Source organism: Mus caroli, unplaced genomic scaffold (genome assembly GCF_978045245.1).
Source record: "Mus caroli unplaced genomic scaffold, Mus_caroli_1 scaffold_14, whole genome shotgun sequence".
NCBI lineage: Eukaryota > Metazoa > Chordata > Mammalia > Rodentia > Muridae > Mus > Mus caroli.
The window spans coordinates 6434330-6450182 of record NW_028227269.1 but is presented as its reverse complement, the minus strand read 5'-3'; the positions used below and the strand labels follow the sequence as shown (position 1 = coordinate 6450182).

Genomic DNA, 15853 nt, shown 5'->3' with positions numbered 1-15853 from the left:
GTTGATATGCTGACCTTCTGCCTCTGAAATTAGCTAGTAGTTGGGTTGGATGAACAACTGCCCCATCTCACACATTCAACTGTATTTTCATATTTACAGATTCCAAAGGAGAAAGCTGCATGTCACCCTCCATTGGCTACCCTAGGGTTTTGCACGTGAACGAACACATTTTCCTAAGTACAAAAACCCTTCCTGAAGACTTACCGCAGCCAGGCAGCTCAACACACTTGTCAGGAATGAATCCATGGCCTTTGAGTGACCTTTTCCTTCCCAGTGTAAGAATCACCCCTCTATATAACACTTTATTTCTGATAGAAGAGGAAAATGTGACAGAATAAAATGAGAAAGCTAAAACCAGGATTGGTTAGATATGAAACAGAGTGGGAAGAGAGGATCTGGTCAGTAAGCAATGTGTTTTCCTGTCCCAGTTTGGGTTGGACACAGGCTGCGTGACTTCTTCAGGTCCCTTTTCAGTCCTCATCTGTAAAATGAGCTGCTGTAGCACTCCGGCTTGAGGCTAGACCTCCAGCCTGCGGATTCCACAGAAGATAATTCCCACTATGACATTTGTACACCAGCCCAGTGAGATTCCTAGGCAATGCAGAGGCTGCCTGATTTGCCCCAGAGGAAGCATCATGGTTTTGATCAAAAGAACCTAAAAACAAAATGCTTTAACCTAAGCAATTTGAAGCAGATGGAAGCTCAGCCTCTCTGGAGGGCAACCCAAGTCTAGCACAGTAGGCAGTTTCTATGCCATAATGTTTACAACCTATAATGTTTTCATTGTACCTGGCCTTGTTTCTTTCTTCTGAAGTAAAAGGTTAATATCGGCTTCCTGTTAAACTCTGAATAGTGAGTGGCCTGTGATACAGTACAGCAGATAAAGGTGAGTGCTTCAAAGCTGAGAGACCCTGGCACCCACATGATGGAAAGAGAAAATCAACTCACATACGATATCTTTGTACATATGTGAATTATACATGTGGCCCCACGCATGCACACACACACACACACACACACACACACACACACGAGAGAGAGAGAGAGAGAGAGAGAGAGAGAGAGAGAGAGAGAGAGAGAGAGAGAGAATATTTTTTAAAATCTGAGTCATGGTGAGAGTATGTAATTCCTTACAGTGGTAGTAAGTAATTCCTTCTCAATTTGTTCCTCTATTTTAATGTCATTAAATTTCAGATGATTAACTGTGTTAAATATGTATTAAAATGCCTTAGTTCATTTAGGCTACTACCACATATCAAGAGAATTATTATAAATAGCTAAGTACTACATCATACATCTGATTGTTTCTTCATGCTCTTGAAGACAGTGATGCCTAAGCCTAAGGTGTCAGCAGGTCTAGCATCTGCGGAGATCCCTCCATTTGGATTCATACATGATGCCTTCTAGCCTCCTTGGATGGTTGAAGGGACAAAGCATCTCTCTGGGTCTTCAGTACAAGATTACTAATGGCTCGGACTCTGTATCGGACCCAGCTACTTCCCAAAGATCCTTTCTCCTAGAACCCACACACAAGGGATAGATTTCAAAACAGGGATTTTGAAGGAACACAATCAGACTATAATAAAGGTATTGAAAATAATATAAGTGGGACTTGAGCACATACCTCCAAGACTTTCCACAGTTTGCCATTTTTAGGAAAGCAATTGGATTAATTGTGACTGAAGGGCAGGAACCATTAGCACTATGGTTAGTCATCTCTCAGTTATTAATCCATGTAGGATTTGGTTTTTGTTTTTTGTTTTGTTTTGTCTTTTCTTGTTTTGTTTTGTTTTGTTTTGTTTTGTTTTGTTTGCCTCTGCAGAGGCAAGCACACCTGGAAGCTGATAGGGGTGTCTCAGCATGTTTTTATTCTTCCATCACAGATAGTAAATAAATAGTAATATATTTATTTGTCTATATAAAAATGAAATGTTGAACTCATTATTTTAAAAGTTCCATTTTCTCTTAATGGATCTCTTTAAGATTTATCCACTTACAATTTATTTTATCTGTTCAATGATGTACTAGAAGTAGTTGATTCCACATTGTTTCTATTATAAATAATGCTATTGTATACATACTTGTTAGTGTTGTCTTGCATCCATACAGAGCACTCCCTTTGGTGCATGAACCTGGAAACACTTGTACCAAGAAACAAGTCTGCCAGCAGTAGATAATTTCCTCTTATTCTATATATTTGCATGTGCATTGCTTTATAGATTGCCTTTTCTGGGACTTCCTCCTATTCAATTTTACATGGACTACATGATCTTGGTACCTGCCATCACTCTTCCTTGATACTTAAGAACCATCATAAAGATTTCCTGTGACTCTCCTAAAAGTAATATATGTTTACTGTAGAAGATTGAGGGAAAGTTGGAAGAACACACCTCAGTACATCCTTTGACAATTCTGAGAATTATTAGTATCCTTGCAGGGAAAGCGCCCGCCAGGGAAACACTATTTAAAGCCCCACTGATTTAGTGTGCTCCATGATGAGCATGGCTAAGCTTAGAAGAAAGACTGATCCATATTTGAAACAAATCTCTACTCCCAGCTCAGTGAGCTACCACACTGATGCTCTATGTCCTTTGTTTCCTCATCTATAAGATAAGAACAACCCAGTTTATATCAAATTCACATGTTGGGCCCATAGCTGACAAAATCTTTTTGAAAGGAGTTTGAGTAGGAGGCCAAAGAGGGAGCTCAAGCAAGCAGTTAAGAGCACTTGCTACTCCTGCCTAGGAACTAGGTTTATTTCCCAGCACCCATATCCAGTTGCTTACAGCTGTTTGTGACTCCAGTTCCAAGAGATCTTACACCCTCTTCTGATCTCCAAGGGCACCTGCATACATATGGACATACATACACACATAAGATGAAAACTACAAGAAATCGTTTTTAAAATCGGAAAACAAAAACTGTCCCATGTGCTGTCTGGATTGTTATAGAGCAATGTGCTAAGACTCTTAGGGCAAGGGATGAGGGCAAAATAAGAATAGAATGTAGTCATGCTCACTGGCCCAAGTACAAAGGAAAGGCAGAATCTTAGCATAGACACATGCATGAAGTCTGTAGAGCTACCACTAACTCACTAACTGTAACCATCTTATGGGCTCTTCTGATGGTCATTGGGCTCCCATTTCCAACAATGTATGACCCAGAATCTAAAGGGAAATGAAAACTACTTGGAGAACACAAGTGACTGACCTCATCCTCAGCATGTCACACTCAGAAGACCTAATTAGCAAAGAGAAAAGCAATAGACGTTTTTGGTATTATATAATTTCATTGTCTTTTTGCCTGGTATCAGTTTTCACCACCCACGGCCATGGTGTCACCTCATAAAGAGCTTATTGTTACGCACAAAATAACAAGGGCATGCTCAGAACGTTGCAAGAAGCATAACTCCACATTCTTTGTCTCCTTGCAACTGAAATCCTCAGGTCAACAGGCAATTGCATTCACAAAATATGCCATGCTTCGAACGAACATGGCTCGTGTTGAGATGGCCTTTGCCTAAAGAAAGACTATTTTTAGGAAGCTTGGCAAAGAACCCTAAGTTTCCAGCCTCGAGCATGTACTGCCAAAAAGCTAATTCCACCAATTTTTTCTTACCAAAAGGGGATAAAAAAATAAAAAAGAATGCAAACAGTCTTCCTACGGCTAGCCACCTTAAGCCTTGGAGCTTGCCATTCCAAAATGGCAAGAATAACTTCACACCTGAATGGTTGCATTTGGGACTCAAGCTACATGTCGTATGACTAAAATGTCCTGCCTTTCCATGCCTTGGAAGATGCATGGAGCACTTTTTTAAAAGTGCAAATCCAATTAGAGAAGGGCCAGGGTTGTGTTCAAGAACTCCAAGGCTATAGCCTGGAAATAAAGAATTTCCTTCTTGTTCCCTGCAGCAGTAAAAATGCTTTTAAATAGAAAATGGTAATCCTTATATGTACACTTTACAGCTGTGCAAGTCCAAATATCATTTTCTAATAAAGACTAAGATTCTAATAAAAACAGATGTCAATTCAGGATCCTGCTAAGCAGGGACAGTAGGATAAGAGCCCAATGTGTTTATCTGAGACTCTAGGTGATGATTTTATCCCTAAGAACAACAGTTTTTCTATATAATTAGACCCGCATTGCTTTTTTATATAGACTACTAATTTTATGTTTGCCTCTAATTTCTAGCAGTTATTGGAATTGGAGCCTCAGACCAGCAGCCTCGGTATTTCCTTACACCTTGATAGATATGACCTAGAGTCAGACTCTAATCGGAGTGTCTAGATGCTATCTGGGAACTGCAGGTGGCTTGAAATAATTGAGAACTCTTCCTCTACACTGACAGTAGCAGAAGTAAGCAAAGACCTCCCATCATCTTATCCTCCTACGTTTCCTTAGTCTTCTCTCTCTCTCTCTCTCTCTCTCTCTCTCTCTCTCTCTCTCTCTCTCTCTCTCTCTCTCTCTCTCTCTCTCTCCCCACCTCCTGCAATGACTCATCATATTATTGAGCAACACAGACTCACAGAAAGATTTCTCTCCCTTGGTCCCCATAAGCTAATCACATTATCCTCGGGTTTCCTTGCATGGCTCTAGGTTTGCATTTGATGGTGGTGCCTTGTAAACTATCTACTCCACTAGCCAATAGGCTGTTTAGAACACATCATCATTCATACCTCCTGTCATCAGCTACGTATTCAGCACCAAGTACAGAGATGGGATTATATTGTCCCCCCTTCTAAGTAGGATTGAAGCATTCATACTTGGGCTTCTTGTGGTCTGTGTGTTGTAGCATGGGTATTCTCTGCATTTAGACTAATATCCACTTATCGGTGAGTACATGCCATGCATGTCCTTTAGGGTCTGGGTTACCTCACTCAGGATGATATTTTCTAGTTCCATCCATGACTTCAAATCCATGACACCCTTGTTTTGACTAGCTGAATAGTACTCTATTGTCTAAATAGTACTCCATTGTTTTCTGTATCCATTCTTCCCTTGTGGGACATTTGGTATGTTTCCAGCTTCTGACTATCACAGATAAAGCTGCTATGAACATAGTGGAGCATGTGTCCTTGTGGTATGGTGGAGCATCTTTTGGGTATATTCCCAGGAACAGTTTATCTGGGCCTTCAGGTAGAATGATTTGCAATTTTCTGAGGAACTTCCATATTCATTTCTTAGAGTGCTTTACCAGATTGCAATCCCACTAACAATGGAGGAGTGTTCCTCTTTCTCCATATCCTCACCAACACATGCTATCACTTGAGATTTTTATCTTAGCCATTCTAATTGGTATAAGGTAGAATCTTATGGTTATTTTGATTTGCATTTCTCTGATGACTAAAGATGTTGAACATTTCTTTAAGTGCTTCTCAGCCATTGAGATCCTCAGTTGGGAATTCTCTGTTTATCTCTGTAGCCCATATTTTGATTGGGTTATTTGGTTTTCTGGAATTTAACTTCTTGAGTTCATTGTATATTTTGGATATCAGCTCTCTATCAGATGTAGGGTTAGTGAAGATCTTTTCCCAATCTGTAGATTGGTGTTTCATTCTATTGAGAGTGTCCTTTGTCTTATAGAAGATTTTCAGTTTCATAAGGTCCCACTTAGAACCTGAGCCATTGGTGTTCTGTTCAGAAAAGTTTCCCCTGTGCCAATGCATTCTAGGAGGAACCTGGGTGGGAGATGGAAGGGGGAGGGGGAAAAGATCTGGCAGGATAAAAGCCCAGAGGGCCAGGAGAATGAATAAAAAGATTCAACAGTGAGGCATAGGGGCAGGAGGAACCTCTAGAAAATTCCCAAAGATATGGGATGTGAGAGGCTCCCAGGACTCAAGGGGAATGACCTTAGCTAAAATGTTCAACAGTGGGGAGATAGAACCTGAAGAGACCACCTCCAGTAGATAGACATGGCCCACAGAGGAGGCATGGAGCCACTCACCCATCTCAAAATTTTGACCCAGAATTGTTAGAGGAAATGCAGGGACAAAAATGGAGCAGAGACTGAAGGAAAGTCCATCCAGTGACCAGCCCAACTTGGGATCTGTCCCATGGGAAGGCACCAATCCCTGACACTATTACTAATGCCATGTTGCGCTTGCAGACAAAAGTCTAATCTAGCATGACTGTACCAGCAGCTGACTGAGACAGAGGCAGATACTTACAGTCAACCGTTGAACTGAGTTTGGAGACTCATATGGAAGAGTTATGGGAAGGGTTGAAGGAGCCAAAGGGGATTGCAACACCATAAGAAGTATCAACTAACCCAGACCCCTCAGAGTTCCCAGAGACTTAGCCATCAACCAAAGAGCATACATCGGCTGGTCCATGGCCCCAGGCACACATGAAGCAGAGGACTGCATTGTCTGGATTCCGTGAAAGAGGATGTGTCCAATCCTGTAGAAACTTGATGACCTAGGGAAGGTTGATGCTGGCAGGGAGCTGAGGTTGGGGAGGGGGAAGCACTCTCTCAGAAGCAGAGTGGGAAGGGAGAGGAACTCAAAGAGGGGGGGACTAGGAAGGGAGGAGTAACATTTGGAATAGAAATAAATAAAATCATGTTATTAAATGGAGATGGTGTTCAGAGCACAATAGCTGAGATAGAGCGACTGTTTCATCGCTTTGAAAGCTTATCAAAGAGAGGTGGGAGGAAAGGAAGGGAGGAAGGAGAGGGGGGAAGAGAAGAAGATGGAGAAGGAGGAGGAGGAGGAAGAAGAGGAAGACTAGGAGGAGGAGGAGGGTAGTGATGCAACCTGCTCTAATATTGACCAATCATGGTAGCTTGCTCTTCCGTGGGTCTCATAGCTGTTACTATAGCTGCAGCGACTTCATGTGTAAGAGGGCCACGTCATATCCAGTAGACAGTGTTTCACAACTCTCCTCCCCAACCTCTCCTCCTCCCTCTTATATTATTATTTCTAGCCCCTCTTACATTATGCTTCCTGAACCTTGGAGGGAGGTAATATAGGTGTTGTATTTAGAGCTGAGCACTCAGCCTGTCACTTATCCTTGATGCTTTGGCCAGCTCTGAGTCTCTGCATTACTGTTGTCCACTCAGAGAACGTTTTCTGACTAAGGTTTAGCGCAGCACTGATCCACAGGCATAAATCTGGACGTCTAGAAGGCTGCTGGGTAAAAGTCCAGTCAGTGAAACAGCAGTAGCAAGTCCCTTCCCATCCATCATCCCCAGGGTCACTGTGATCAGAGTATATTATATGAAAAAAATCAATAAAAATACATACTAAAAAATTCGTATTTGTAAAAGTATTCCATGTGCAGACAATTCTTTAGAGAGACAGATATGAATAACTTATTTTGCAGGAGTGGCAACAAGGATCCAAGCTTCACATTTTGTCAAAGTACCTCGAAGAAAAGCAGAAATTAACCTTTCAATCTTGTTTCTGATTTCTACCATGAAAAACAGTCCTTTGAAAATAATGATTTATTTTTTCAAAGCATCTGGGCTCCGTTTCTTTAAATTTCAGGGGTTAAGCTGAATATCTCACCATTAATATTTTAAGAGTCACTGACACCTAATGGAAGATTTTGAAAGAACAAGCAATTTCTAGGAAAGTGGGATAGCACTGGACAGTCCCTTTCTGGGAAGATGTTATACCCCCTCCTCCCCAAAGACCCATCCTGAAAACTGCTGCCACCTAAGGATTCAGCAGGGGTTCCAGAGAGCTAGAAGTGCTGTGACCTCCTCGTATGGTGATGGTGACACAACTGACCCGTGTGACACTGTCTGGGTGTCACTTTTCCACCTCACATTGTTTTCCTAGTTGCTCAGAGGTGTCTCTCTCAGGCCTGTTTGCTATGGTACCCTTGAATAGCCTATTAGTAACGGCTGGCTCCAGAGGCCTTCCTTATGCTGAAGGCTTTGTGTAAGCACTAGGAACCAGTGTGGCGCCTACCATGGCCAAGTGGCCCTCCAGGACCCCACTGGGAAATCCTAGAGTTTTATGGGGTTCACTGCAGTTTTTGTGTAAACAATATAACGTTTTATGATGGGAAACCTATTCCTTTGCTTTTTATGGAAAAGCATTGATTAAGGCTTTCTTAATGTTTGAAAAGTAAAGAAGTGTGAAAAACTAATGCTGTTTCAGAAACGGTCTGAGGAAAAAGATCATGTAGTGTCTACAAGCTTAATGACCTTTCTCATAAAATTATGTGGGGGATTTGAGATAAGCAAGCAATAAAAATGTTCCATTGCCTCTGGTTCTCCCAGCTGTGGATTAACTGTTTTATAAAGATAGCCCATTGCTGTCCCCATTCATTTGGTCCAAGAGGACTTAATATAATTCCAAAAGGAATGTCAATAAATTCATATCTTACATTTTTAATTAAAAGAGTTGAAGTAGCAAATTTTCTTTAAAAGCTATTTTGAATTGAGAAGGCTGATTCTGCCCAAATTGCCTTCATGAAAAAACAAACTGCACTGGTGAATACAGGTTCTCATAATTTGTGGGAACCAATAGGATAAACACCACCAGAAGGACTCTCTAATGTAAACTGGAGACTTTGAACAATATGCATATCAGGGTAGATTCAACAGCTGTAGCCGATGTGCCATGTGCTGATGCTGATGGCAGGAGAGGGCAAGTGTTTTGAGACAGGATGCATGGGAACTTCTGTAGATCCTGTTCGCCTCTGCTACAAAAATAAAACTTCCCCTAAAATGCTTTCAAATGCAGAACCTAAATTTAAAACTGTGTGTGCACATATATATGTAAATATGTATGTATTATGCACATATGTGAATATGTGTATATTGTTTATGTATATATTAGGGGGTATAGTGTATTGTGTGTATCTATATATGTTCACATGTGTGCATATGTATACATGTGTGTATACGTGTGTGTTATATGTATATATGTGCATGTTCATACATGTGTATATTATGCATATGTGTTTATATGCATGCAGGTGTATGTGTGTATTGCATGTATATGTATCTGCCTTAACACTTGTACATATATATGTATTATATGCATGTATTTGTATGTAGTTATGTGTATATGTGCATTGTGTGTATATGTGTACATATGTTTGTATTATGAATTGTGTATATGTGCATGTATGTATGTGTGTGTGTTCATGTGTCTATTCTGTGTATATATGTGTGCAGCTACATGTGTGTATGTATATATTGCATGTATATGTATATATATTGTGTGTGTGAATGTGCATGTGTGTATGTGTGTGTGCATTTATATATTGTATGTATGCATGTGCACATCTCCATGTGTGTATGTGCATATTGGGTGTTGTGTGTCTGTGTATGTATATTGTGTATATGGGGATGGTTGTATATTAGATGATTCAAGTTTAAACATCTTTCTATTTCACCCTTTTATAATATGTTGCAAACTTTTCTAACATAACTACTTTTGGTGCTAGCCATGGTGCCTTTCATCCTTGCTCAGGTACAAGGAACTCATTTTTCCAAAAGTCCCATAGATAGAACTAGAAGCCAAGAAGAGTGACCTGTCTGAGCTGCCTGCGAGACATAACCTAGAACAGAGGCTGGTGTCAGATTGTTATCAGGGTACCATAGTGTGTTGAACTTCTTTTTAGAAAATTGAGGTTGACAAAAACAAGATGCTACCCAAACCCTAGTCTTTGATTCTTGGACCTGAAATAAAGAAGACCAAGTGAGTGGCTTCATAAAACAAGATGTGACCATTATCTAACTCACCAGCTTTTGCCCTCTGCTTTATATAAGAGATCACAGAAGTCAGAAAGTCAAAGGAATTGCTGAGATTTCTAAAGCAGCCCTTGACCAAGGCACGGAAACATGTTAGGGCAAAATGCTCCTGCCTGCCCTATTTTGGCAGTAATGCCATGCCAAAAAGGAGGTTGCTTCCAGGGAAGGTTTGTTCACAAAGAAAATTCTGTTCCAGAGTGGGAAGTGCTCATAGAAAGCTCCAGGAACATGACACTTCAGATGGATCTTGAAAGAGCCATACTGTGGCCACTTAGTCCCCAGCACTCACCTGTCCACAGTCTTCCTGCAAGAGCGCACAGCATACCTCTGTCCCATGGCTAGCAAAGCCTTCCCAACCCATGCCTTTCCATAAGGAAATCTATGCCAACACTGTGTGAAGACAGTGTAATGCCGCATTATCAACAGTCACCCACTGATGTGGGCCCAGGCTCCAAGTCACGCTGAGAATACAAATGCAGAGGGAACATATTTTTGTGTTCCATGCACTCACTCCCCCTCTGTAAGGTGTCACTGTGACAGAAGTAGAAACCACCAACTTTCCCCAGGCTCAGCCCCACATTCAGCCATAACCCACACTTGCCACCCTCTCTGCCCAGTTGTTCTTTGACCTCAGTACTGACCTATGGAAAACGACCTTATTAAAGGCCCTTAAGGGCCAAAACTGCTGAAGTATATGTGGTGTTTAATGAGATGATCAGGTGTCAGGGAGCAATGGAATACAGGCTGACAAGCATATCTTTGAAAAAGACTTTTGGTCAAAGCTTTCCTGAGGGGCCACTCACTGATTCCCACTCCCTGAATACCTTCATTTAGGCCAAATCTGATATCATTTTCAATTTTCCTTCATCTCCCCACAATTTTCTTACCTCAGTAAGGCAATATGATGTCCATGTCCATTCATCTGCCATTAAAGGAAAAAAACAAATTGAAAAAAGGTTAAACTGCATTTTTTTTTGTATGAAAGGGAGAGGTAAAGACAGAATCAGAGATGGTCTCTTACATCCCAAGCTAAGAGTAAAAATCTAGGAATTTTCGAAAAGGTATGAGTCTTCGAAGCTGATTAATTTTTAGATCTTAAAAAGCCATACAGTCTCTTTAAAGAGCAATGAAAGCCTGTTTCAAGTTGTTAAATTTTATGTTGTGTGTAATGTTGTAAGTGATGTCAAACCTTCCACATTTTCTTACCACTGACATTGGACAGTCTACTACACTCAAGGCCTCAGTTACCAAAGTTGAGATTAAGTAACCTAACCAGGAAATAAGGGCAGAATGGAATTTTATTACAGGGAATTGAAAAGTTCAGATGCAAAATAATTAAGCCTGAGCCAAATATAGCTATTCTTTCTCCCATCAGTTTATTTTGGTGGATAATTGGCTGTATTCGGTATTTCACTGAGCTGCATATAAAACTTTATTGCCCTTGTAAAACACATGCTGTGAATTCTGATGCTTCTGTGTGTTTGGGGGGACATAATTGTTGCCCTTACTGAAAGCACTGCTTACCTAAGTTTTGAAACCCAACTAGGCTTCTAGGATGCCTGCCACTGAAGGCTCTGAGTGCTAGACTGTGTGAGTAGCAGAGTTCCCATCTAAGCTGAGGAAGGAGCCTGTGGTGACTAACAATACCTCACCCCACCCCCATTCCCACCCCTGTGCCCTCACCCCACACCCCCACTCACACCCCTACGTTCCCCATGCCCACATAGCACCCCCATCCCCACCCTTAACCCCAAAATTTTAAAGCACCTGAAAAGCAAAGACAGACACAGGCCTGTTTGATAGGAAGCTCACTGTTGGGCTGCAGATTCTAGAACCAAGGTTTTATATCCAGTAAGTCTGCACTGAGTGTGTCTTGGTGCTTTTGACAACTCTAAACCACAAATCTGAAGTATGTGGGGTCTGTCCCAAGGTGGTCTCCTGCTGCTCTTCATTCTTCTGAGAAATAGGAGCTATCTATTCACTGTGACAGCTTCCTTTCCTATGCATCCACAGGAATGATACAGAATTGGCCTAATTAGGAGCTTTTTCTGAGAAAAACAATATGTGACTACACACGGTTTCAGTTAGCTCCCTGAAGCATTGAAGCATTCCTTTTTTAAAAATAGGAATATGCCAGAATCCTTGCCTCTGGTTGTTTCTACATGCAGAATTGACAATGTATTCTCAGGTAGCCCACCATGGCCTGATGACTCTTCCAGCACCAGGTAGGATTCATCATGTCCTCATGGCCTTTTCAGCATCTTCTTTCTGGTGTCATTTGTAAGATCCCTAATGCCTTCCATGCCATCTGTAATGCCCAGATATTAGGGGTCCTCAGACCTCAGAGCCTACAGGCACAGTAGAGCTATCTGGAAAAAACTCTTCCTTCATTATATACATCTCCCCTGTCTCTGTGCCCTAGAAAGTGCTTTTCTGTTTTACCAGGACATGGTGATACATTCAGACCAGATTCCTGACAATGAACGGCATGGCCTTGCAAAGCACAATTGTAAACTTCCATAAATCTATGGCTTCCCAAAGATATCAGGCAAACATGTGTATCTGAATGCTTTTGTAGCCAGAGGTTCTGGGCTTCTCACCACAGTCTCAAAGGGCTTCAGGGTCCTCGAAATAAAAACTTGGAAGCCACTGGTCACATGTGGTATCACAGGTGAAGGGTTGAGTATCTGATACATTCTGACACCTTTCATCAACTGTTGTTGAATTTGTTCCAAGTACACTAGGGACTGGGGTTGGGGGACAAGCATTCTCAACACCCAGAGGGGTAAGGTAGGAAACAGAGTACTAACAATGTTTTTTTAAACAGTCATAGCAACATATTCTTGTAATCCCAGCACTTGGGAAGTTGGAAGCAGGAGGATCAGGTGTTCAAGGGCACCTTTGGCTACATAGCAAGCTTGAAGCTGGCCCTGGTTGCATGACATCCTATAAATACAAGAAGTTGGACCTGACATCAAGCATAGTTCAGTGGTGGCTCATGCCTGTGATCCCACTTCCGTTGTCCTTGAGCCTCTACTTATCTACAAAGCATAATTAGCCACCTGCCTCATTTGCATCTCATGAGGTTCACGAGAGCAGAAGAGTGGAATGTTGATGGGTGAACCTTATGTTTGCAATAGAGTGAGTGTATGACACTCTACCAAGTTGAAATAACATGAATTACAGGATGGGGGCAGAGACGAGGGCATCCATTTCTCACTCAAATCAAGGCCTCAGAAATGGAGAGGGAGAAACACTCTTTGCAAAACCTTAGGAACACACTGCTCAGTCTTTTCAGTTTTGGGTCCAGCTGGCATCATCCCTCATTCCTTCTCTCTGCTTTTGGGTTCAGCCCCCTACAAGTGCAGATGTCCCAAAGCCTGCACTTTGGATTTTCCCCATGGAAATGGGCTATGCAGATCCCCTGAAACAGGGATAATCTTTGGACCTAATTTGCCTACAGAAAAACAAGATGTGCCAACCACCCTTAAACCTTTAATTTCATCCTGGGCAGAGCCACAGATGATAATTTCCCAGATAATCTGGTTGGGGCAGCAGATGGGGGACACAGCAGGAGTAATTTCTGAAGCCCAGCACTCGTGGCTGCCACCGGCATCCAAGGGACACGGTAAGCATGGCAAGCTGCCTGCCATGCTGTCTGTCACATAGGGTATTCTCCCTGAAGGCACTCAGCAGTGGCTGTGGAGCCGTTTGTCCAGAGGCTAAATTTAGAATCTGGGTCTCTATAACAGTGAATGGAGCTAGTAAGGAGCTCAGGGATTCCAGGAAGTTGCTTTAGGCATGGTGGGGAGCCAGGGACCCCATTTCTGGCTGCCTGAGTGGCTTCATGGGGATACTAGGGAACACTAAGTGCCTGATGTTTGGCCAGAAACATCAGCCCCAACACAGAGTGCAGAGCTGGAGTTGAAGAGAGTGTCTTCATTGCTTTTGGTGAATTCCCAGGAAACAATAGATGGCTATATGAAGTTAGCAGACCGAATGGCGCTTTCTCTCTTGTTCTAGTGTACCAGGGTCTTCCCAAGTGTGAATTACACATGCTTTTGTAACCCTTCCAGAGAATGCCAGCATGCGAATGTAGACTCAGGCTCATTAGAGCCTCCTACCTGATAGAAGTGTGAGCATTCTTTGTCCTGGGAGAAGGGAGGTTGGGGGAGGGGGATGCTGTTGACTGGTGCATTGTGGGATGTTTCATGCCATCTCTTGCTTCTACCCACAAGCTGCACCCCCACCCCCCACAGTTGTCATAACTGAAAATATCTTCAAACATTATCAAATACTCACTAAGGGACAGAATGGTCAATGAATGAGGCCTTAGGCAAAGGTTGGTAGGGACTGGGGATGAGTGAGTTTACAGGAGTCTTCAGCAGGCTTTCTCTGACATTGTAAAATCACTAAGAAACCATGCTCATGCTTGCAGACTCTAAGGCTGGGAGAAAGGATGGACAAAGGGACATAGATACAGATCCTCCATCATTTGCCACTCACACCTTTTTTGGAGTAGGTGGAGTTCTTGCTAGAATCACTTCATCAGCCTTCCACAAGAACCTAGGAAGCACTTACCAACATTATGCCTGCCATCTTGGAAGTGAAAAACGTGAAGCTTATTAAGAACAAATAACTTCTTGGGACCAAATAGCTGCCTGGCATTGGAGCCTAGATTTCAACCCATGCTCATTTACCCCAGACCTGCCTGTTACTTATCAACCTAAGGTAATCTCAATATTAAATTAATACCCCCTAGTACCAGGATTCAAAAAGACACTAGAAAAATGAAAAGGACCATCCACTGAGTGATGTTCTTCCAAACTCCTCCCAGCTCTCCTTTGACCTTCCCCAGCCCAAGTGGAGAAAGCAGTACACATCTAGTTTCACCCTGAAGACTTTTTCAAAAAACCACAGCTTTCTCAATGCAGTCACCTCTTTAGACTGGAAAGAAAAGATGGGAAGGAAGGAAGGAAGGAAGGAAGGAAGGAAGGAAGGAAGGAAGGAAGGAAGGAAGGAAGGAAGGAAAGAAAGAAAGAAAGAAAGAAAGAAAGAAAGAAAGAAAGAAAGAAAGAAAGAAAGAAAGAAAGAAAGAAAGAAAGAGGGAGGGAGGGAGGGAGGGAGGGAGGGAGGGAGAACAACTTTTGCCTGGGTGCCTTGCTGTGATATCTGTGACATGTTGAGCTGGCAGCTTCATGGGCAGAACCACCCCCACCATCCCTGGGTGCCTGCAGATTCCACAAAAGGAAAATAAATCCCAAATGCATGGGAGTAGGGGGTAGGAGTGGAGGTGGGGAGCTTATTCTTGTTTTTGAACACCAAACATAAGCAGCAGCTCAATGCTGGATCCTGGAAGCTTCAATCACATTCCAAGAACCGCACTCACTGCCGTGAGGATGCAGGAGTAGAGTTTAAGGAGAAATCTGGTTTTTTTCCTTGCTCTTTTTTTGTTTTTTGTTTTTTGTTTTTTAAGGATCTGAGCAAGTTATGAAAAACAAAAGACCAGCAAGTTCCAAAAACACACTCACTGCATCTCTTTTAAAACACACCCAAACCCACGATGAACGTTAGGATGACAAGATACTGTACTGATTAATTATTAAGAACACATTGCATGCGGTTTGACAGCTGTGCCAGAGCTGCCCGCTTCATAGTGATTAAACCTCAATAAATATGGTTCTAATAATGAGCTGGTATTGAATTATCAGACAATGGCAGCTTCAGTAAATCTTCATTACTTTTGTCTTTTGGGACCTTCATTTAAATTCTGAGGGATACAAATGCTGGTTCTTGAGCCCAGCAGAAACCCCCCTGGACTCAGGACCCCCAAATACCACTCCCACTCCCAACACACACAGCTCTCAGCTGGCCTGGTGGACAGCAAAGAAGGGGTCAAGAATGGAATTGGGAGTCATGCTACTTCTCTAGGAAATCTGCATTCTAACTGAAATGACTTTCTTCAAATTCCCACGAAGGGGAAGCTTGCCCAGGAGGAGAAGCACACATCGGGGGTAAAGAATTTTACTTCTGGACTGGGGCATTTTCAGACCAAACAGAACGTGAACAAGGAGCCGAGGGCATCCTGACAGCTTCGAGGGAGAAAGAGGTCTCTCAGCAAATGCACAAGGGACAGAGTGA

General features: G+C 42.3%; 1 long non-coding RNA gene across 1 annotated transcript in view; it reads right to left on the bottom strand.

The window, feature by feature from the left end:
• Positions 1 to 15853, bottom strand: part of LOC115032768 (uncharacterized) — a 197910-nt gene that overhangs the window by 14299 nt on the left and 167758 nt on the right. The window contains exon 2 of the long non-coding RNA XR_003838389.2: positions 10600 to 10634. This is a non-coding gene — a long non-coding RNA (uncharacterized LOC115032768). The remainder of the gene's footprint in view (positions 1 to 10599; positions 10635 to 15853) is intronic.